We start from the raw sequence: 23,334 nt of genomic DNA on the forward strand, positions 1-23,334 counted from the left end.
AACATCCTTACTGGCCTCAGATTGGCTCCTTCATAATTGCAGGAATGTTTCCTCCGGGAGCCAAGGACACCAGCCGGCCACACCGATATCCGCCTTATCACAGGGAAGAATCTAGGGGACGTCTATTTTGGTCGCCCCCGTCCCACAGCAAGGTTCGCCTTCTGTCGCTCGGCCCCAAAGTCGAAGTTTGATGGAATGTGTGACCGTGGAGACGAACATGACCCACGTGCAGACCTGTCCTCAGACTTTGAATTTCTGTTCCTTAATCAGAACTTGATGAAAATATGTTCCCCAATGCACAGTTTTGAAAATATGGAACCAGGTCTAAGTTGTGGCGCAAACTCTCCGGATAATTGTAAAAATCAAGTCAATGGATGCATACAATTTATTTTTATGAGAAAAACCCTTCGGTGTTCTTCTTAAAGTCGACTCGACCTTTAATGTCCTTACTGGACATTTTTCCCCGCAAGCGGACGGGGCGTGACCCGGCTGTAATGTTTCAGCATTTGTATGCTGATTGTCCCATTTGCGTTTGGAGTCAATCGAAGGCATTAATGCGCCCTCATGTTGGGGATCAGACACTGTTGGTGTGAGATTTGATTTGATGAAGCTTTCCGCCAATTTGCGGTGAAGCCTTATTGATGTGTCAATAGTGACGCCTTCGTGCATATCAATACGTGCAAGTGTGTGTTCTCAACAAAAATAAATATTTATTATTTTGGATTTATTTTTTTTGGTCAAATCTATTTTGAGGCAATATTATGAGTGTCAAGTCCAAGGGCCTTAATGAACCCATTGCTGGGTATGCATGTTTAAAATGTAGGCACTCAAGCATTTAACAGTAATTGCGCTGTGATCGCATGTTTAATGTAGTTTGTTTGTTTGCTTGCCTGTGGCGGGCGTGGTGGTTGGTGGTGGTGGTGGGGGGGGGGTCTTGCGAGCTCAATGCATCATTGCACCCCACCCTCGTATGAATGTGATCGCTGCTGGTAGAACAGCTGTAAGCCATTTGTCTTTGTTTGGTCAATGAAGCGATTTGATGGCGGCCGTTGGGAGGATTTCACCTGTTACGTTGCACATCTGTCTCACATGCTTTTCACCTTGCACCAAAAGCGATTTTCTCTTTTTTTTTTTTTTCTCCCAGCAAAGACTCCTAATTGCTAGCCAGAGTAAATGGTACTCAAAAAAACATTCACACGTTCACAGTGAGTGAAACTCTCACGAATATTATCGCCGTCAGGAATACATTTGGGATTGGCTGATGGGTGTGGCACAAGTCAAAATATTAGGCACACTCGCACACCAATGAGTGAGAAAAATTAGAGGTTAGAAATATATCAGAAGTGACAAAAATAATTGATGGAAAACAAACATCTTCAAAGCTAAATGATTTAAATTAAATTGAAAAATACAAACAATAATTCATAAATAATATATAAATGTAAATGCAAAAATGTTTAAAAAATGATGACAAAAAGGCAACATTTTAGAAAATACAAAACAAATGGTAAAACAACACTACAACTAAAGGGCAAAGCTCATCACAGTGACAAATATAAAATAATTACAACACTTTTCTAAAAAGACTCGCATTCACAATTTGGAGCCTTCCATGAATCCAACATGCATTTTCTTAGAAAGCTATTCCTTTATGTTTTCCCAGAAAGTCTCCTCTTATGAATATTGACTGAAATGCACTGCGCACGTGTAACCACAGGGCAGGCTCTATCAGTCGGCACAAATATCATGGGTGAGAGTCTGCTCCTCGCTGACCTTTTCGCAACACATTATGATAGCCTCCGTGCTGAGAAGGTCACCCATTCGGCCACGAGATGAGGAGGAGGAGGAAGAAGAGGAGGAGGAGGAAGGGCGCAATGGGGAGCTGCTCTTCTTCAGGTGTGAACTGAAATGACTCCAGCCACATCCTGAGACGGACGTGGTCACCAATAGCAGCTGAGTCATCTGCAAAGTCAAATTTTGCTTGATAAAACATGTTATTTAAATGTAATCAACCAATCAGGGTCCATTATGTCATGCCGCTTTGGTTTCACCCATTAGAACTTGAATCCTGTTTTATTTTAAAAAGCCGCTTGACCAAAAAGGAATTGATAGCGGCGTTAACTTTATGGAGAACAATTAAACAGCCAAAATGTGTGAAATGTCGACTTATAGTATTGCATTTAATTACATGACTTCATTATTATATATTCCTACCTGAAGTTAGTTTTTTTTCCCCGTTAGCTTTGCGCGTGTGACGCTCATTTGTATTTGCAGGTAAAACTGATGGAGCACGAGCTGAAATTAAGCTAACCTGACAGCTCACAGGCATGATGGAAATGCTGCAGTGTTATTTTGAGGAGGACCATCACTCATCAGTTGGCCAATACTCACTGAAGGTAAGCGTCTTAATTCTCATACTAAATCTGTAAGCAAAATGGCCACCACTCATTTACATACAGTTTGGCATTCTCTCAGTACGTAGTCACCGTTTGTATTATTTGTTTTGTAATATAGTCATCTTCCTACATTATTGGCGTGTCATTTTTGTATAACTTTTTCACAAAACAAAAAATGGAACTAAATATTGATTGTATTCATTAATTGCATTTGTGCTGTAAAATGGAATGATTTGTTTAATTACCAACATTTTAGTAGAGGTGGCCGCATCCTGAGACATTTAACGCAAAAAATACCCCAAAAAACGAACCCCTTTTTATGGCCAAATTGACTTCGGCCATTATGCATGTGGTAACTTTTTACACCGTTGTGCCAGCTGGACTCAAACTGAAGCTTGCTGGTTCACGTGATAGATGCAAAAAAAAACGTCGGAATAAACCTTGAAGGAACCCCCATAAAGCACAGCTGCGCCATCACAAAAATGCCATGGCGACCAATTAAAACGAGGCCGCCGCGCATGTGACGTCACCTGAGCGCCACTTGAACCTGAACTTTCATAACACGACGTTCCCCCACGTCCCTATTCCTCGCCCGTATGCAAATAAAAGCAGCTCCGGCGCCTTAGCGATGCTTGGATGCAAAACGTGACATTTATGTGGCGGAGATTTAGCCAGATCGCGAGAGAGCGAACTAAGTAGCCGACATGAATGAAAAGGAGGTTTAAATGTGCTGCCAGGGCCACGTCTCCTCAATGCCGTTTGTTTTATTTGGAGCTTTTTGAGGTTGCAATTAGATTTGGCGAAATGTCAAACCTGCTTCAGAAAATATTTGAGTAGCCCGATGCTTAAATAACACATGGGAATGTTCTTTCGCTCTCTTCTGGGGCTTATCGCTCGCTTGCAAATGTGATAATGAGATAGATTGGCATACTCGTTCCTAGTACGTGCGAACTTGACATTTAATGCTGGTGGGATAAGACAATGGCACTTTTGTGGCTTTTCACGTTGGCTGTATGTCATCTTTTGATAATATTTAAATTAGCACCTATGAATTGAATTGGGGGAGCTGCTGCATTACATACACAAATGTGGAGGCGGGGCTAATTCATACAATTTAAAACGTGTCGTTCGCAGGAGCCTAAACTGAATTTTTCTAACATGTCAAGTGTGATTTTTACGAGATGTTAACATTCTCCGTCGAGATGTATCGCTCCAGTTTACTTCCTTGACACCTTTATGTCATAAAAGAGCTAGTTAGCTTTAGAATCTGTGATTCTCCATTTTTGCTATTCAATGTGTTGTATTGAGGCACAAAGTGTAAATTTTCATTCGTCAAGTGCCTTTTTTTAGCCTGTTTATCACTGCTGCATATCTGCATTGCAGTTGAGTTTCCGTAAGTCCTGCGTTTGCCCACAGGTTGACGAGTTGTAGCGATGAGCCGCAAACCAATAAATATCATTTCGGGCTCCCCAGATCCAGCCTGATCCTCATGTCTCTCAGTTCCTCAGTTTCCGCCGACAATCCCCCGGCGCTGTGATTGATAGAAATTACACAATTGTAGCATGCGGGCCGTTGCCGCCGCAAAGGGGAAGTGTGGGTCGCGTAGGTTTAGATTGCGCCCTAAAGCTCCACTCTTGGAGAGTGGGGGATGAATATCAAATTGTGGATGGAGCCCTCCACGAAAAAAAAACCTCATTTCCATTCGTCACTGCTACAGTTATCCTTGGCATCTTGTCAGAACTAAAAAAAAAAGCACACCCGATTCTGTAATTGAATTATTACATGTCCTCCGCATTTGATGATGATGGTTGAATGAATTTGACAAATCATCATGGAGGATACTTGCTTTCAATCGGAGCTCCTCTAGGAAAATTCCCGAGTAGAACTTCATCAAAATAAACCCCTGGGTTTCACCTGAGAAGCACTTAAAACCCAAATGGAATTCCTGTTCAATTTGCCACCTCGAGACACTTTAGTGCGTCCTGCTCACCCAACTTTGTGTCAATCACTGAAGCTGTCGCACACATTTTCACCAGGATATTCGCAAAAAATTGTTGAATTTTTAGGAACGTCGAAGCCCTCATAGGGCGATTCACTCGTCAGAATAATAATCATCATGAGGCAGACTTTGGCCACAAAGAGTCCCGTCTTGCCGCCGCTTACAATACAAGGTCACGTCTAATCACAGCCAGTCGTTTTAGTTTATTTTTCTTACTCTATAACAACACGGGAGGGAAACCGCTGTGCCACGTTTCTTCACACAAAAGTACGCTTTTTTTGGGCAAGGAGAAAAAAAAAAAAAGCAGAGACGTCAAAGAGAAAAATCAATAGCTTGTGGATGAGCAAGGGGGAGCAAATTGACCTCAGCAACTCGGCTCAGTGTGTAGCCGAGCACCACGCCAGTGTATCTGTACTCCAAACTATGACTGACAAGTTCACCGCCAAGGTTAGCGCAAAGAAAAATCGTCGGACTGAGGAGGAACAGATGAAAACGGTCATGAGCTAAAGCTTCATCGCGGAGGAGGAACATGTAGATGGGAGCACAATCGGGTTCTGCAGCCTGACGCGGGCCAGAGCAGACCGTGTTGGTGCTCTTGCTTTGCTATTATTAGTCCACGCTCGGAGCTTCATCACAAGCAGCGTGACATTGAGATGATGTTGTTTTACCATCCTGTGTTCCTGTTCAGTGCTAAAATGCCAAGCTCTTTTTTTTTTTTAAAGAGGAATATTTTCTCGAATACCAATAGCTCATAGAGATCGACAGCGTTTTGAAAAGAACATCGTGTTACTGCTTATAAAATAGAAACAAGTACTGTAAACCGGCATTGGTGATTGTTGCTTGTTTCATAACGTTTAGTCATATCTGCCATTTCGGACTTGTTTTTCTTCCACCGATTGATTTTTTTCTCAGGAAAGTCTCTTAGGTTTCATGAGCCGTCTGCTTGTCCTTCCCGCTTTGTGTTTATCACGGCCGTTGCAGAAGCGTCGGCGTCGGCGTAATGATGACCATTCATAATCTCATGGATCCGGTAAATGTTCCGCATGACGGCCGCGGCGCTCAGCGAGGAATTGGCTCGCCTGATTTAAATCTGCCATCATGTGACGTTGTTTGTTTGAAAGCAGGCTCAAGACCTTGGCGAGCAATGGCCGACTTGTTTACATTTACAAGGTCTTTTATGCTACTTGTAAAAACGGCATTTTCTGATCAGTGTAAACAGCACCGACACCGAAGGACAATTTTCAGAAATAGTCCGGTACACACGGTAGTCAAAGTACGCCGCCTTCAGCATCTTGTGTGTAAAAAGGGAGAAGGCGGGTAAATACCAGATCTTGTGTTACGGCTCCGCCGAGGCCACATTGTTGTGCTCGCTCTTGAATAAATGATAGACTGGCGTGTCATCTTCATAATCGGCGAACGATGCGTCGGCTCTAATTATGACTCAATTATCTGAATTATCTATGCAGAAAATGTGACAATCTTCTCGGTCTTTGGCATTTCCGTCACGATCAGACGCTTCGTAATTGAACGGGGTTTTGGGGCCGCACACGGATCGTTGCTCCCGGCTGATTAAAAGCTGATAGCAGGGACTATAAATCAAAGGCAACCCACCCAGCTAATTAGCCGTCGTAAGCGTTACAAGCGCTAAACAACGACTGGAGGTGCTTTTCGCTGACATAATCAACTTATTTGCGTCGGAACGGAGCAGACCCCCGCCGGAGGAAGCTCGCGGCGTTCCCGCAACAACCTCATTGCGGCCGTCGTTCCCAAGGGCGAACGCGAAAAGAATGGGTCGTTCCGATGAACAAACGGCCCCGGCTTAATTCCAAGGCGTCTTTTATATCAATTAATAAACCTCGACAGCGGCATTACATCACGGCCCAAACTATGAAGGACACGCTTTGACTTAATTGAATGACAGCAATTCGTAGCGACGTAAACAAGGCCGTTCCCTTTTGCGGGGGCACCGAGGGACTCAGGACACAAAAACGCAGATAAACCCAAAAAAATCGATCGTCTACGTTGAGGAAAGATTGCGGCCTGAATAGGTTCACCTTGAGAGCGCGTTTGTTACGTTCGTCCTGATACGCTTCCTGATGTTAATCGGCCGCACTTGAAGGCGGCGGGAAAAAGTGCTGATGAGAGGTCGGCAGGAAATGAAGCTTATCACCTAATGCCATCTTCTCGGCTCACCCGGCGACTCGGCGGAGGAAGCCCTCGCTAAATGTCACGGGCGGGCCGGTTACGCGTGCGTGCGAGGTAATTAGAGGACGCCGTCGTCCGTGCTCACTCGTCATTACCGTAGAAAAGCGAGTACGTGCTAACAGATCGTAATACAAGTTTTACCCAAATTGTTCTTTAGCAGCGTTTTGTTGGATCGCGGACAATGACCGATAATCGCTTTGGGGAAGCTTCAGCAATGATGACTTGCTGAAGAAGCTCCCCCGGGTCTCGCAAAACTGCCCTCTTATAGGACGGACAATCGGGCGACGCCCCGGACCAGAGCTAAGTAGACGATGGCTCATCCGGAGTAATGGCGCAGGTGAAATGTAAGTAAACTGTGTACCCGAGAGGCAGATGTTCTGGAGCGGGTGCCAGTGTTGACGCGTGAGCAACTCATTAAGCCAGGCGGGCGGCGGCCTCGGTGCCCCTCCCGCCCCTCCCTGCGCCCCGGCTTTCCGACCGGCAACTGGGAAGCAGCCAGCTGGAAAGCTTCCTGCTTCATTACGGTTTTGAATAGTGAAACCAAAAAAAAAAAAACCACACAAATTTTCTGAAATAATGACAGATACATTCATTCAACTGGGAATCAAAAATTCCCCAAATAGAATAAAAACAAACAATAATTTTGTTTGATATTTTTCATTTTTGTTTTCTGTCCAGTTTCCCGGAAGCGGCAGACGATGAAAACATAAAGCGACCATTATCGTAATGAGACTTATTGAGGCGTTAAGGTAGCAGGCAAGCTGCGTGCAGCTGCTCGCCGCATCTGGCCGCACGGGGCTACGCTATCCAGCCGGGCAGACGGCGACGCATTGGTTTACACTCGCACAAACGGCTTGCCAGGGAACGTCGCCTTGGCCGACGCGCAACGAATTTCGACCGAGTCCGCAACTGAGCAAAATGAGCCAATCGAGTCGATTGGCTGCAATTGTGTCGCTCCCTGGCGTCCTGCTATTTTTTTATTGAATTCTCTTCCCACAATGAACATTTTCTTGGCCACGATCCACAGCCTAATCCTGTCATTACCTCCACCACGGGGATTATGTTGTCTGTGTGACTGTTAGCCGGATTATGCAAACTCTACCGAACCGATTGCACCAAAACTTTGGCATCAACTGAGATTTGTTTCTTTTTCACATTTTAGTAAACAGTGCAGCACAGTTGTGTCATTGTTAGCACGTCTGGCTCACAGTCAGATCTTGGGTCTGAAGACTCGGGAACTGAACAAGGACCACCCTCCTGGGTCCAACCTAGTCGTCATGGTAACCAAAGGCATACTTGGCATTTGAAACATGTTAAAGTGCTCGCTGAGGGCGATCGCTGAATCTTGTCTTTTAAACTCTTGCTTGCTTTAACGGCGCCACGATATTCAAAAAAAACAAATTGAAGAGCGCCTCGCTCTCACGTCGCCATCTGTTAGCATCATCGGGCAGATGATTTCCCGTAATCATCACATGACGGGCCGTCGTGCGGCACGGTCACATGACTAATGACATGGCGACAGACATAGCGCAGGTGCCGATCACACCGGCTGTGACTCTTCTGATTTATGAATTTGACATCAAGCCTCTTCCCAATTGCTACAATATTGACTCATCAAGGCGCCCGGCGGGCCTTTTTAATCAGCAGGCGGGATTAAGAGGAGCAGCCCGGATAAAGCCGGCAAGGCCTCTTCCAAGACTGATGGGCCGGGCCGTAGTCTGGACGAAATGCCTCCATTGGGCCATTTGGCCCGACGGAGCCCATCAATCAGGGTGGCACCCGAGGTCCGGGCCGAGGCTGTGTAATGATGCAAGCAGCATGTGGCCTAGCCATCCCCGGCTACTGAGGTGGAAGGCTGCGCCCTGTCCAGCAGTCCTTTCCCTTCCCCCGCCGCCATCATCCATCATAACGCCGGCTGGATTCGCCGCGTACAACAGACGCCCCCCCCCTCCCCTCGCAGGTTCGCTCGAAGATCTGCTCCAATAGGCAATCTGTAAATGGCCTCATAAAAAAAGACATACCTTTTTAATGATCATACATTTAAACGCCTCATTAGGGAAAAACTGGAGTGAACACCAGAAAGTGACTGAATGGTAAATGGGCCACATTAATGGAACACCTTTTCTGCCTTCCAGCTAGCAAACATCCTCGCAGAGATACTGCGATGTCTCTCAGGAGATATCCGCCATTTGTCCGCCCGGTGCTTTCGATACAAAACCCATCCATGTATCGTCACTCTTTCACACAGCAACGCTAAATTAATAAATGAGCCAAATCACAATCTTTACCAGTGACTGCAAATGAGATCCTTTTTGTTATTGCTGCTGTGTGTTGAAATTTCTCTCGGCGTCATCCAGATCAGGGCAGCAGTGGAAATTCGCATTACGCCGCATGCTTACGTCGGCTCTCGAAAGCTTCCGCTCCCCCCTATAAAAGTTCATTAAAGGACATATTTTATTTGGCATCATGAGCTTTACAGCCCTCACGCAAACATATTATGGCGCTGACCCAGCGAGGTCTTGCGAGCCCCATAAAACAGGCCTCGTCAATACAAAATGTGAAGCTAATGTCCGGTGTGGACTCGGCCGGCGGAAGGTCATTTGCTAGAAAGCATGCGGCGCACAAAAGTATGCGTCTCAAGATGTCTACGCCAGACTTTCTGAGGTGCTGAAATACATCTGCGGTGGCCTTAATGGGCTCCTTGTCTGCTTCTGGAAGGCAAATCCGGGCCGGGTTCTGCCACGTAATGGGACCGTATTAAGGCGAGCCTGTGCGGGTCTTTTGTTTCACGCTGTCGCCTTACAGGCCACACTTGGCCCACGAGTTCTATTCCGGGCGCAACGCCGCAATTATTTTGCTTTTGGCTTTATTGCATCGTAAATAGCGTTCAGGGTCAGCGGGGTAAATGAGCGCCGACAAGTGCTTTCCGAAGCCGAGCAAGCTCTTGTCTGCAGGCGAGACCTTTTGCTGTTTGGATTTGCACCAATGCCGTAATGAAGGATGCGGAATCAACCGAGCGCATTCCCGTTTTGCCTATGTAATCAATGTTGAGGGAAAAAAACCAAAACAACTCAGCGTGCTTGAATGGCTGATAATTGCTTTTTGTTCCAGGCTGATTATTAATAGGTAATAGAGGCAGCACTCTTTTGATGGAATCCTCAAATTGGATTTAGGCGCCGGGATTTGAGCGGCTTTATTTATCATTTCACATTCCTGCACACCCCCGTCTGGATTATTCACATGCGTCATTAATAAATATGCTCTGTATTAATTTCATATCGAATGTTTCCATTTTCACGGTGAAGGGGCGGTGAAAATTCTCCCTTAAAGCCCTATAAAATCCTTACTTGAGTGGTGGCTGCTGTTTTTTTTCCCCGTGTCACATCTTGTTAAGCTTCATCCTTATTTGGGCATCTAATCAACGGAACCTCCTAATTAAACAATGCGTTATTAGGAGCCACTTTAATTACGCCAACAATGTAACTTGGTTTTAATTAAAAACACACTCGCAACCCCACCCCCGCCCCCGATGGGAGTTGGCCTCGCCAAAAGTGCGCTAAAGCAATCCCAGCCCGCTTATTAGAAAATCAACGTCACCGATTTAGGGGAAAAGTTCACCGTGACCTTGGAAACGAGCAAATGAAGGCACGTTAATTAGATCACTGCCGCGTCTTCCGGCTTTTGCTTCTTTACAGTTTTTCCACCGGATGCTAAAAAAGGGATCGCGACGGCAGAAAATGTCGGGTTAATAGCCGCATCTTCCAAAGGGTGCCGAGGGTGCGACGTCCTTTTCGCCAAGCGAGCCGCCCAGGCCCGAGTTGATTATGAAGACGTAATGAGGTTCCGGCACATTACGTACACCTCTCGGTGTCATTAGGTCCTGTCAGGCGCAGAAAAGCTCATTTTGCTAATACCAACGACCCGTTTTTCAACGACAAGGTTGGGCCGACATAGCCGACTGCTCAGCGCTGTTGCGGCGCTGTCGGACAGGCCTCGGCTCCTGTCAGACTTCAATTTATAATTTTCCAAAAATAACGGTAATCTAAACAAAGCCAGCCTCCTTTGTACGGCATGGTACTGTCATTTTTAAAAATGAAGTATGACGCATTGACACCCTGACAGGCCGCTATTACATCAGGTACACGTAGCGTAGCTTCATTTCACAACATGGTGGCAAGTAGTAATTATTCAAAAAGGGCTAATTGGGGAATGATTACAACAAACATCTTTCCTCGCCACTAATTCGGGAGATCAAAGGCGGGTTGATTATACCTTGCGCAGGCTATTTTGCGAACCTACTCCTCACCACCAGCACTTTGTATTAAAGGAACACCATCAGGCAAATTGATCTGAAATAGCTGCGGTGGCTTTGCAGGTAAATACTTAATGTCCCTCGGTGGGCGTCGGGCCGCATTGTCGCGCTGGGAGCAAGAGCTGAATTTCAAACGAATAGGAGGCACTTTAGCAGGCGTCTTTTGTTTGGTTTTAAATTGAGGTGAGCGAGCCTCCACGTGGCAGGTGGCACGGGCCCACGGCATTGGCGCAGAACCGTCTGGCAGGCCGCGAGCTCCCCCCCTGATGGAGCAGAGTGATGTTTTAATGAGTCTGCGTCGCTTTTGTGCTGTGAACGCTTTGGCAGGGGAAACAAAAAGGCTGGGCAACAAGTAATTGCACAATAACGGCTGGCTTCGCCCGCGATCGGCGGTGTGGGAAACCTACAAGATGGCAGGTTCGAGACCACACCTTTAATATGCTAAAGGAGAAAAAGCGGGTTCATCGTACCGGCAAAAAAAGTAGGCTGCTGCGTGGAGTGTCAGGGTAATGGCACCCCGAGGAGATTCTCGTCACGCGCACCCACACACCGCACTTAGTTTGCAGACTTTACTCGGCGTCAATGAATCACCCAGCGCAACCTGTTTGCCAGGGTGGAGCACGATAAACATCAAGGTTAAAGCTGAAGGTTGCTTTACACGGCCAGAAGTTTACATTTTCTTATTTTGATTCCATTGGTTCCGTCTCCAGGGCGCTAATGGAGAAGTCATTAATTACATCATAACAACCACGTCTCATATTTAGCAGCCTACGTAATAACACATGTGCTTACATTATGCGCAAAAGCGCATTACAAATTGCTATCCAACGAGAGAGGCCATCATAACCTTAATAGCCCCTTCCTGAAGCACCATTAAAAACACATCACGGAAATGAAAGTGCCATCCAGCGGAACCCCATTCACACACATTTCAGCCAGTTTGTGTTGCCCAATTATGTACAGCTGGCCACATATGCTTTTGTCCCAGTTACTCGAAGAATACACATTAAAACTGCGGTTGCGGTCAACTTAAGTTCTCTTACGTCTTGTACTGTGCTCTGGTGGCAGCAAAGTGTTTTCTATTTAATGATGTCATAGTTTGAAACTACAGTTTTATACGGTGCTATTTTTAGGGGGAGGCTGGAGCAGATTAATGGCATTTGCATTCATTTCAATGGGAAATGACGATTTGAGTTGGAGGTGGTTTCAGTTATTAAAAAAAAAAAAAATTACATTTGTTTCTCAAGGTTACCATAAAGTAGCTTAGCATAAAATTGCTGTATTCCACCTTGACAACAAAACCCCGTAGTGGAACCTCTAGCATAGCATGACGTAGCGTAACGACACAACGTAGCATAGCGTGAAATTGTGTAATAAAATATCGGAGCATTGTGTTGTATCCATTGTTTGACATACAACAGTTTTGTAGAGAACAACATACTATAATCCACCTGTTCACAAAATGACCCCTTAAAAAAATCTCCAAATGAAATTAATAAGAGACTCAAGCTCTTTGAAATATTGCTACTTTTTCCCACATTCATAACGAACGAGAAATTTGATACTAAATCACTGGACCATGAATCTGCGGCGCTTCTTTTATGGCCTCTGTGATTTATTGTGTGAGCAACATATGTGAATATTTCTGCTAAGTGCACAACATGTGAAAGCAGATGTGGGAGGGTGTCATAAAAATACGATAACACTCATCCACGCCGGGGCGCCGAAATCACACCCTCCCCTGTGTGAGCGCAGTCCAGCTCACTCGGACACTAGTGAGGCCAATTACTTAGAAGTGTGTGTGTGTGTGTGAGGGGGGGGGGACTAATTATCTTTCTGTGAAGTCGCCACTAAATAGGTCTGGTATCAATGTTTGCCTCCAGGCTTCTACCGTCGCTGTGAGACTTTCTCCATGTCCAATTCATTTGCACTTCCATGAGCTACATCAACCCTGAAAGGGAAAATCATTAGAATTATTGACAAAGAACAATAATAATAATTAGATCGATATACAGTAGCATAGAAAATAATGTTAGATTAGCATAGCGTTCAAAATCAATATTTTTAAACCCTGCTCGTATCTCAAGGTTGCGCTTGCAAGTCAAAGCAAGGATTCACCGTAGCACAAAATGACATTGTGATGAAATTCTATGATCTATGAAATAATGATCGAATGACGATGACTCATTTTCCCATTGATCCACTTAAGTTCTTTCTCCCAGAGAAACGTGTCACATGATCTCTTGAAGTAAATGTCACATGCAAGTCGTCTTGCATATATCGCACATATGCCAAGCCACATAAGTCTTTGTCATTTCGCGATAAGACCCAGTAAGGATTGGTCACGGCGCTCAATCAAGTTTCTGATTCCCGTGATAAAAGAAACGTCCTCCATCTCAAAGGCACCTCGACGCTCTAATATGTCCGCTTTGGCAGATTGCATGCGCGCTGGGGCCTGGCTTTATTCTGGGTGCCTTTTTTATGTAGCCCCGTTGCCGCGAGGCACACATCAGCCACGCCGACTTGTCTGAGCGCGGCGATTGTCATGTCAAAAGTGACAAGGTGCTGATTTGCCCGCCTGGCACTGAGCGATTGGACATCCTGTTGACAAATGGGCAGCGGAACAAAACTGGCAGGATGCTGGCGGAGACAAAATTCCTTCAAGGCCCCGCCGGTGTTTGCCCCTCTGTTATCACAGCCGCTTGAAATTGCGGAATTTACCGATAAAAGAAGCTTTCATTCACAGTCGCGGCGCCGCAAAATCCATTCCACTATGTACGTGCCACGTACGCCGCGCAGCTTTGTTTTATTTGTGTACGGCAGTCACGAGTTAAACCGCTTAAAGGAGACATGCCTTTATTTATTTATTTAGAACACATTTAAAGAGGCATTGGTGGCAATAAGCATTTCAGGTAAGGACCAAGTCCTGCCATGAATAGCGATACTCGGGCAAACATGTTTGTAATTGCCTACGCACGCCACAAGATGGTGCCAAAGCAAAATTTTCAATTTGACGAAGCTAAGGTCTGACTGAACAAAGCGCCTCCTTATCGTAATAGGTTGGAAGAGGAATAAATTCACACTTAAGGTCGCCGCAGAAGCGGATTCTACGCCGTAACGAAAAGCTATACGAAAATACGCTTTTTAAACCCAGCAAGGTAAAAGCAAGGCTAAAGTGTGCGCGGCGGTGGCGGCAATGTAAATGTCAGTGCGGGTGAGGGGAGTGAGAGTGGAACTAAGTGGGTCAGTGCATGTCATTACAAGGCCACGCATGTTAAGGGATTAGCGGCACAAGATGCAGCGGTGGGCCCGCTTCCTTCGTCCATCAGTGTTAAACGCAACCAAGATTCTCAAAATATCACAGTGAAAGAAAAAATGTTCGAGGTTGTTTTCCCCATTGTCTGTCTGAAAATATAAAAATGAAAACAGCAAAACATCACCACTGGGTTGTGATGCATCTCCCCTGTGTCGTGGCCTGTCTCAGAGTTGTCCAAAAGCTTTTTAAAAATAAGTATCAAAGTTTTTCGATGGAGGCTTCGGTTGCCTCGGAGTCAAAATCAATGGCAGCTATTGGCAAAAGATCCTCACAGGTGAATTATGGGGGCAGGCACTTTGGGAAACATACAAACAGCTACAAGGTGAAAAAAAAAATGCGCTTTTCAAAAATGCAAAGAAATAGTCCACTAAAAAATAAGCAAATGGAACAGACTCAAATTAAATACAAAAGTAGCCAACCCACACTCCCTCCATTTCCCACAGCAACTGAAATTCAATCACACCTTAAAAAAAAAAAAGCAGCTCCGTCTCCCGCTGGTCTCGAAGTGCAGAACCAATTACCTGCAGATATCTTTCAGATCCCGAAATATCATCGTCCGCTTGTCAAAAAATGAGAAATGATGAGGATGGGCGGGGCAGGGGCCCTTTTGGTAAGGCTGAAGGACCCAATAGCGACAGGCGAACATGATACATTGCGTCATATTTTAGCCTGCCTCGCCCTCTTTCCATGATCGTAAAAAGTGACGCTCTAAGAAGAATAATCATCCGTATTTTAGATATTTCATTTTAAGAATAGTTTTGTATTTGTCAAATTTTGCTTGGTTTCTGTGTGGAAAAAAATGATTAATTCCTTGTGTCGCTCCAGTATCAGCACCAGCTGTCACTCACGGGCCGCCACGTGTTTTAAATCACAAGTGTCCAAAAAGTCTGCTTTTCATTGGAAAAGTCGCTGGAAAGAAAAATGACCCCGCGGCCGTAGCGTCAGCTTAACAGGTAATGGTTTCATTTTCCCGCGACACAAAAGCGGCGACGGCAGCTGACGGTGACAAGCAGGATTTATACGCCGACACTGATATGTGCATCAGCCGGCATCAGATCCATCTGACAGAAGCGCGCTTTTGATTCTTTGAGACGGGATATCGCTTACGTCGTTCTCACAGTGAAGGATGACGCAGCCAGTTGGCGAGCAGCTTCAAGGAAGTCGCGACGAACCACAAGGGTCATTAAAATGAGATGCTAAAATAAAATGTTATTAATAGTAAAAAATAGCACTAGGGTTCATTTGGGATAGTGCACAATGTCAAACCCAAGGCCCGGGGGCCAGATACGGCCCGCCACATCATTTATGTGGCCCGCCAAGACAAATTGTGACTTCATGTGTCAATGCTAAAATTGCAAATTGTCTTCACTTTTCAAAAATAGAGATATTGCTGTTTTTAATCTTTCACCTTTTTAAAATATTTAAGCAATTTTTACTCATCTCTGATTTCAAAACAGTGTTGCGTAGCCTATACATGTACTATGACCCGCGACAAAAATGAGTTCGACACCCCTGGATACTGTTATAAATAATCATTAATAATAAATATGAATTATTAATTAGGGCCTGACCGATTAATCGGCGAACCTGTTTAATTGGATTACCTCCTAAAACCTATACATTTTGATGTTGGTTTTCATAAACGCATCATGACATAGGACAATTATTTCGGCTCGGCCAATCAACAGGAGGTACGTCCAGAGTACCGCAGCTCTCACGGAGGTGAACTATGTCACCTCCCACAATAAAGCGAGGCAAAACGCCGCCGCCGCCGCCATCCGTACACGCTAATCTGTCCCCTCGTGTGTCACTGTCGCCAGCGTTGTGCGTGCCATCGCATTTCTGCCTTGTCGAAAATACTTCAATCACGCCGCGTCTCCCCTGGAGAAAATAGCACTTTGTTGAACCCGCCAACAAGAGCGGCAGCAGGAGGAGGAGGCCGGGCCACTTTCACATCGCAGCCGGCAGCTCATCCATCAGTTTGAGCAGCAATGGCACCTTCCTTGTCCTTATTAAGACCACTTTTCATCAAACACTCTTTGCGCCCAAAGCGACATCTTACTATGCAAATCGTATGGCAGAAATTACCAAGTCGCCGAGGATACACGTTTGCGACGAAATCCGGACTCGGAAAGCACACGCTGACAAATATTGTTTCCCGAGAAAGCATCAATTTATATTCCTGCTTGTATTTCGAAAAACTTCTTTTCAAGCCATTTCGCCGCACGGCGGGCGGTGTCCTCGCGTAGCATCCTGAAGCGTCCCGATGTCGTCCCGGCTTGATAATCGCGCCGAGTCACAACTGGAGCGCCGCCGTCTCACAATCGCCCACAACGGCTTAGTCACTTTTCATCTTCCTGCGGGATTAAGTGTTTGGCAGCTTTATTTACATTGAATATTCTCCCGCGTCGTAGCCGCGTTTTGCTTTTTGCTGGGTAAACAAGAAAGACTTTGACTCTCCTTGTGGCCTTCGTGAGCAGATGAAAAAAAAAAGGAAAGCAAGTTAATTAAAAGTACTTTCTACTGGCAAAAGTGGCTTACTGAATGCTGTTTACATGCTTGAGGGAGTCCTTTATGCACAAGTTCCTTATCGGCGCACACATCCGAGCTGCCATAAAAGGATGGGGGGGTTGTACCCCGCCATCCCCCCCCCCCCCAACTAATTACAACCATTAAATCTCGGTATTAAATCACCTTTCATCGGCAAGCCGCCACTTTGTGTTTATAATTATTTCACTGGCACCAAAATACATCCTCGCTGTCATATGACAAGAACAATCCTTTAATTCTTTAATCTCACGCTCGCATGCGGACAATCGCGGCCATGACGATATTTGCATTTTTATTTTAAAAGCGAGATGCGGCACCGAGTGTCTGCGATGCTTAGCCATGCGACGTGAGCGGCGGGGCGGGGAGCGGCCTATCGTCACCACCGACGACCACGGTTGACAAACATGGACGCTTGCGTGAATCACTTTGTGTTTGACCAGCTGAGTCAAATCCTATCCAAAATCATCAGGAGGTTTTTTTTTTTTTTTTTCCCCCCCCCCCCATGGTATGCACATATTTGCCCCCAGTGTAAATACAGATTAGATAAACACAATACAATACAACTTTATTTACGGGCACATTAGCTTTGCAGAGAGCATTTTGTATTGAACTTATTCACATATTTATTGGAAGGTAATTATATAAGTCCATATATTTAATTTAAAAAAAATATCTATATATATTTTTATAATTTATTATGACTATTTTTGTCTCCTTTACTCATTTTATTTCAATGGTTTATTTGTCTGAATTAAACCTGTACTTTTTATTATTTTTAGTTTAAGTTGATTTTTTTAAAATTATACTTTAATTGTACACCTCAGTTTATTTGGTATTGTTTCAATTTGACATTTTCCTACTAATACAGTAAATTTTGATTTTCTTTTTTAATCTTACACATTTTAATGTTTTTAACTAGTTTAATTTTTATTATGATATTTGAGAACTTTCTAGAATCGTAACTTTTATCAGCCCTTCGGGCGACGTTCTTTTTTTTCTTTTTGACAGTTATAACCTCCTTTGTTTTTTCCGTGTTAGTCAGAGCATAGTTTGAACAGAATTTTCAAGAAAGCATGTTGTCGGTCTTGTGCAATTGAAAAACACCGCCAGGTAACAAAAGAGTTCTCTCGCTAACTTTGACCCGATTAGGCAGATGGATTGTTAAGGTAAAAAAATAAAAATAAAATAAAAAAATGGAAACGAGCCCATGTCGCCAAGTGTCAGCCGGTTTGTATCAGCATGTGCAGTCTGACTGACCGGCTTTAATCCGAGCGCGTGTTTAACCTTCTGTGCGTGCCCCCACGTCTACTGGCACCCCCCCCAGAGAATGCTAGCAAATTGAAAAAGGCACATGTAATGAGATTTGCGCTGGAATTCTCAAAGAGCGTCTTTTGTGTCTTTTCATTAGCGCCTCAATTGGCTTCTCGCGTCAACAATATAATTAATAATGTAGTCGCGTTTGCGTAGACGGAGGGAACCGCGGTGGGGGGAGACGTGTCACGGCTGGAGGGCTTTATGCTATTTCACGCTGTCTTTCTTCACCATTTATATGACGATAGAATGTATTGTTTTTGAAGGTATAAAAGCTAAACCTCAAACACAGCAGGTCAACAGGTCGTCCATTCCCTGATGGAGTCTCTCCCAGATGACTTGCGGGGGGAAAAAAAGCGAGAAAGTAAACTTGATGAGCATCAAATAGCCGCAGCTCGAAGAGATCACATTAGTCCAGTTTACGCTTGCCTCCAATCAGAATTGATTTTTTAAAATACGGCTGCCGGTGTATAAATTCATGTCACCGTCCCATGATTGAAAAATTGATTTGATGCGAATGGTGACGATAAGCTAAGCTAGTGTCATTACTGTTGCTAAGCTAGCTTCATTACCGCTGCATCAAAAAGCCACACAGGCGCAGATCATCGACGATTTGTCGCTTTGTCATCAGCGCCGAAGCATTTTCGCCCTTTGCAAGTTGGCTGGCATTTCACAGATGATTGCGTGCACGCGGTGTGATCCATTACGCCCTCATCTCATCTTCTTCAAGGTCAGCCTCGACGCCGCTCGGCTTCCACGTTGCGATTTGCATCCGCCTGGCCTGTAATGAATGCCATTACGCGTACGTCTTCCTCACTCGCGTCCTTACAAGCCAAAGCGGCCGCGTGGGAGGTTCTAGTCAGCGACGCTTGAGCTATAACCGGGAGATTCGGGAGCATCATGCCACGGAGATACCATGACCATACGCATTAAAGAAAGAAAAAAAATAAAATTACAAATTCTTGCATTTAAGTCGAAATTTCATGAACTAAACTTTGGCTCTTAATCGCTAACTTCAATATATTTTTGCAATTCACGTCAGGTTTGTGACAAAACAAAATGCTTTTTGCCCAAAAGCTATCCTGGAATATAATCTTTCCATGAAATGAGCCTCAATATTTGCCATGAGCTTGCCAAATTCAAATTTACTAGCAATCATATGCAAATTGACTGCAAATTTCCTCCTCGTGTGCTCGTAAAATCCGCCGATTCTTATCCCGATGCCGTGATTTCCTTCAAACTGCCCGCTCGCATCAAATCCGAAGGCAGTATATCATGAATACTTGATGAAAACCGACGCTGTGAACAATCGCGTCGGACAAAGTGCTTAACAGCTTGACAGAAAAGGCAAAGACGGAACAATAATTAATGATTAAATATTCATCAAAAACGCATCTCGCCAAACATCCCGGCTTTGATTCAACCAATTGTACATGACATTAATGGCCACTTTCAGGGATTCAACTGATAAACAACCATTTGAATCTAATAATAGCAGAGTTGTCCGGCTTGCTCTTTGTACGTCGTCACATCTTACCGTTAATTATGTCAATAAATCAAGTGTGTGCTTAATTTCCTTTTTTCGGTAACGCTGAACCGGATCCAAATGAGCCTCCATCAATCATCCCGAAGATTATGAAAAGCAAAAGCATCGCGTCATGTCTACAATCAGCAAATCAAAGTCGACTTCCAACGCCGGGCTTTTTTTTTTTTTTTAATTCCCCATCAGTGCCAATATCAGAAAGTGTTGGAAGGCAACAATTAGTATGTGCAGCAATGCAGCTGAATCATTGCTGTTGTTTTTGGCTGTGTTCCCACACACACACACAACAAAAGAAAAAAATCAACATGTCGGGGTCAATCACCTGCCGCCTACTCGCATTGAGCACGTAATTGCAAACGACAAGCGTTAAGGGGAAGTTTGTTGTCGGTCGCTGCGCTCCGCTAGACACGTATTGGATCACCGTTATTCTTATTTATTTTTTTTAACAAAAGCATCTGTTTGGATGATCCTAAAACAAGCGCGGCGGCAAATTTACGCAGGACAAACCAGCCTTTGCAATGCCTTCCTATGATAAACCTTGTTAGTCCGCTAGACGTTGCACGCCGACGGGATGTAATTTGCTCGTAATGGTGACTGTGTTTACACCAAACAATCTTTTAAGTCTAAAAGCGGTTTTCACATAAGAGTAGTCAGCGCTGTTGATCTTCTTGGGAGAGGATGTGCCCATGAATATTATTACATTATCTGTCTACATGTGTTGCTGCACCATTGGTGTTCAGAGCTGTTGCCTCGATTGTTAAAATAAACCTTGGAGTGACTTTTTGTTGTCTTTGGGGAAATTATCATTGACACACGACTATCTAAATCCTTCTTGGGCTGCTCAATTTCCGTGCTTATGTGTATCAGAATGAATGTTTATGAAAAACATCCCCCGTTTTTCTTTTTTTTTTTTTTTTGCTACTTGCACGCGACTTAATGAACGCATTATCCCTCACATCCTTGTTTTGCGCCTGGGCATTGAAATGCAGCGTAAATGCGCCAGATGCTGTTTTATTTGCCAAATTTACTACGTGCCATAGCATAGCTGCAAAGATTTGCGCGATAAATCTGCGTATAACGCTTTTTTTTTTTACCCGAGTGAGTGTGCGCCAACGCAGTTTATCAGTATCGAACCGCCGCGGACGCTTTAAAATTCCGTCTCATCAGCATCTGGAGGAATTGATGTTCAAATCTGCTTGCAGTTACTGCGCGGGGAAATATCGTAAATCATACGAGGGGGTGTCGATAGCTGCCGCTTTGAAAGTTGATCACATGGAGGCGGCGAGCGAGGCTTTTGGCTGCTGTTGAACTTCACCTAGAAATGAAAACAATTTTAAAAAAGTTCATAGTCATCTTTTATAATCTTAATTTGTATAACTATAATTGTGTCGCTACTTTTTGCTCAGCTCGACAAATAAATAATTATGTTTCCTGTCAGTATGATTTTCTCATTGATGATCAAACGATAAGCTCACGTGCGTTTCTCGCCTTGCCGGTGGCGTCATCCACAGAACGCCCGCTCTGGCTCATACTGTGCTCTTAATTGCGTCAGAGAGCGCGTTGCCCATAATTAGCCTGTGACACGAAGGTCCCAGCCCCCTCTTTGTCGGTAAATGTCATGCCGCCTGAACGCACCTGCTGATTGAATGTTGAGTCGCTAATATGGTAGCAGGATGTGGAAGGGCGGGGCTTTGCCGTGGAAGGTCCCATTGTCCTTGTCATGCGTGCGCTGACTGCATTATGCTGCATGTGGAGGTGTTCCACTCTCAAACCATCTTTTAGGGATCCTCAAGATTTTGAATCTCCTTGTTATCGCTTGACAGCTGGTATTTGTAAATGTCGTGAAGGCAACGTACATGTGCCAGTCTATTTTTTTTCCCCCTGAGAAAATTTCATATTTCAGTTCAGTGTCAGCTCTTCAGAATTCTCATGATGTAGTTAGCCAAACTATTGCGATGCTTTCTCAGTGCTTTCCATTTTGTGCAGTTTCCTTTCCATGTTTGACATATACGACGTGACACGTGCGTGCACAGCGGGCAGATAATACAAAAGTTCACTGAAACAGGCAGCCAAGTGTTAAATTGAACTGATATGTATTCATGAGCTGCAGCTGCAAAAGGTTATCCAGGCAGGTGTCGGGGGAGTGTGGCCATGTGACCCCCCCATGAATTTTTTTTTTTTTTTTCACATATATATCCTGCCATCCTGCGGGAGTGAGACCTCCTGTTGTGTGAAATGTTAGCGCTTTTTTTACATGTTGGCTAAAACAAAAATAAAAGTTTCGTTTGAACAGCTTGGCGGGACCACTGGCGGAGCTAGGATTTTTTTTCTTTGGGGTGCCCCTGGGGTGGCCGAGGAAATGGCAGCAAAAGAATTTTATTTTATTTACCATTTTGTTGTTTTTGCTTCACCCTGCTGTCTCGAATCTGTGCAGGGTGCAACTAAAATCTCACAACTATTTTATGTTTTTTATAAGTTTGGAGAGATCTCGTTATGTTCTGGGGCCGCTTTGCTACATCCGGCGCAAGGATTCTCGACGTGTTTTAAGACCTCATTTACATCAGCGGCTCGTGTCAGACATTCCAAACTTACGTGCTCCTCGCGTTGACGTGCAACAACAATCCTCAGGTGTTGGATTTAGTCAGAACAAGAACCCTCTGTGGACCCCCAAATTCCATGTGGTCCCATCTTGTTTGCAGGGCCCTGCAATTATATAAAGGTTGAACAAACTCCCCCCCCATTTAAAAACATCACACAGGGGCTCCTCAAAGGTTCGGCTCCAGCAGGATTCCATGACATAATAGCGAGTCATTTCAAACAACAACCGACATGCTCACCTGCGTGTATTTTGATTTCTCTTTGGCTGAGATAATGCGGCACACATGGCGAGCCGATTCATGGAAGCAATTACACGCGCAATCATCGCTCCCGGGAACAGCAAAGCCACCTCGCGTGGTGTCGCCTTACACGCTGCCCGGCACAGGCCCTCGGCCGGCCGGGCGCACACGGGCCGACTGCTAATAGCCCGTTTGCGGGCGCAATTCATCTTGAAGTTATCAGCTGGCTTTCCAGGTAATATGAGCACATTGGAATAAACATTTCCAGACAGTCTCATTGGCCCGGGGGGCTTTATTGATTAACGGTTCGAAAGCGAGCTCAAGAAACCAAGCCTGCCAGCATCGACTCCTTTTAACTACAGTTTATTTTTCAAGGCACGACTTGTGAGCGAGTCGTGCAATTCGTATTTGTGTATACTGTGTGACTAACGCACGCTGGTACTCATTATTTTGAACGTCAATCCTCATTCACTGTATCAACCGCATCATTTATCATGATCACGACACACACTTTCTAATACTGAGCGTGACACATCTCTGTTTATCCCAGACGAATGTGAGATGTCTAAACCTTTTCATCTCGTAACTGACGTGACTGTCTTTTTCTCTAAAGCGGTTCTGATCTGAATTATTAAGTGCTCTAACAAGTGTGTAGCAGACTAAAGTATGTCACAGTAACATTGTAAATGTATATATATTAAATATATGTTAATTATATATATATATATATATATATATATATATATATATATATATATATATATATACACACACACACACGACATATTCAAAAGGACCTGATGATAAGAAGAGTTCTTTGCGACCAATCCAACTGTTGGCAAACGTCACTGCGACCAATTACGAT

The 23,334-nt window shown here is 44.6% G+C and overlaps 1 protein-coding gene across 1 annotated transcript in view; it reads left to right on the top strand.

Annotated features, from left to right (window-relative positions):
• Positions 1–23,334, top strand: part of tenm4 (teneurin transmembrane protein 4) — a 142,374-nt gene that overhangs the window by 8,548 nt on the left and 110,492 nt on the right. Inside the window, exon 3 of the mRNA XM_088380778.1 lies at positions 2,275–2,396. The gene's annotated coding sequence lies outside the window, so the exon portion shown is untranslated. The remainder of the gene's footprint in view (positions 1–2,274; positions 2,397–23,334) is intronic.

Source organism: Syngnathus floridae, chromosome 7 (assembly GCF_059516105.1).
Source record: "Syngnathus floridae isolate MCC-2025c chromosome 7, RoL_Sflo_1.0, whole genome shotgun sequence".
In the NCBI taxonomy this organism is placed as follows: Eukaryota; Metazoa; Chordata; class Actinopteri; order Syngnathiformes; family Syngnathidae; genus Syngnathus; species Syngnathus floridae.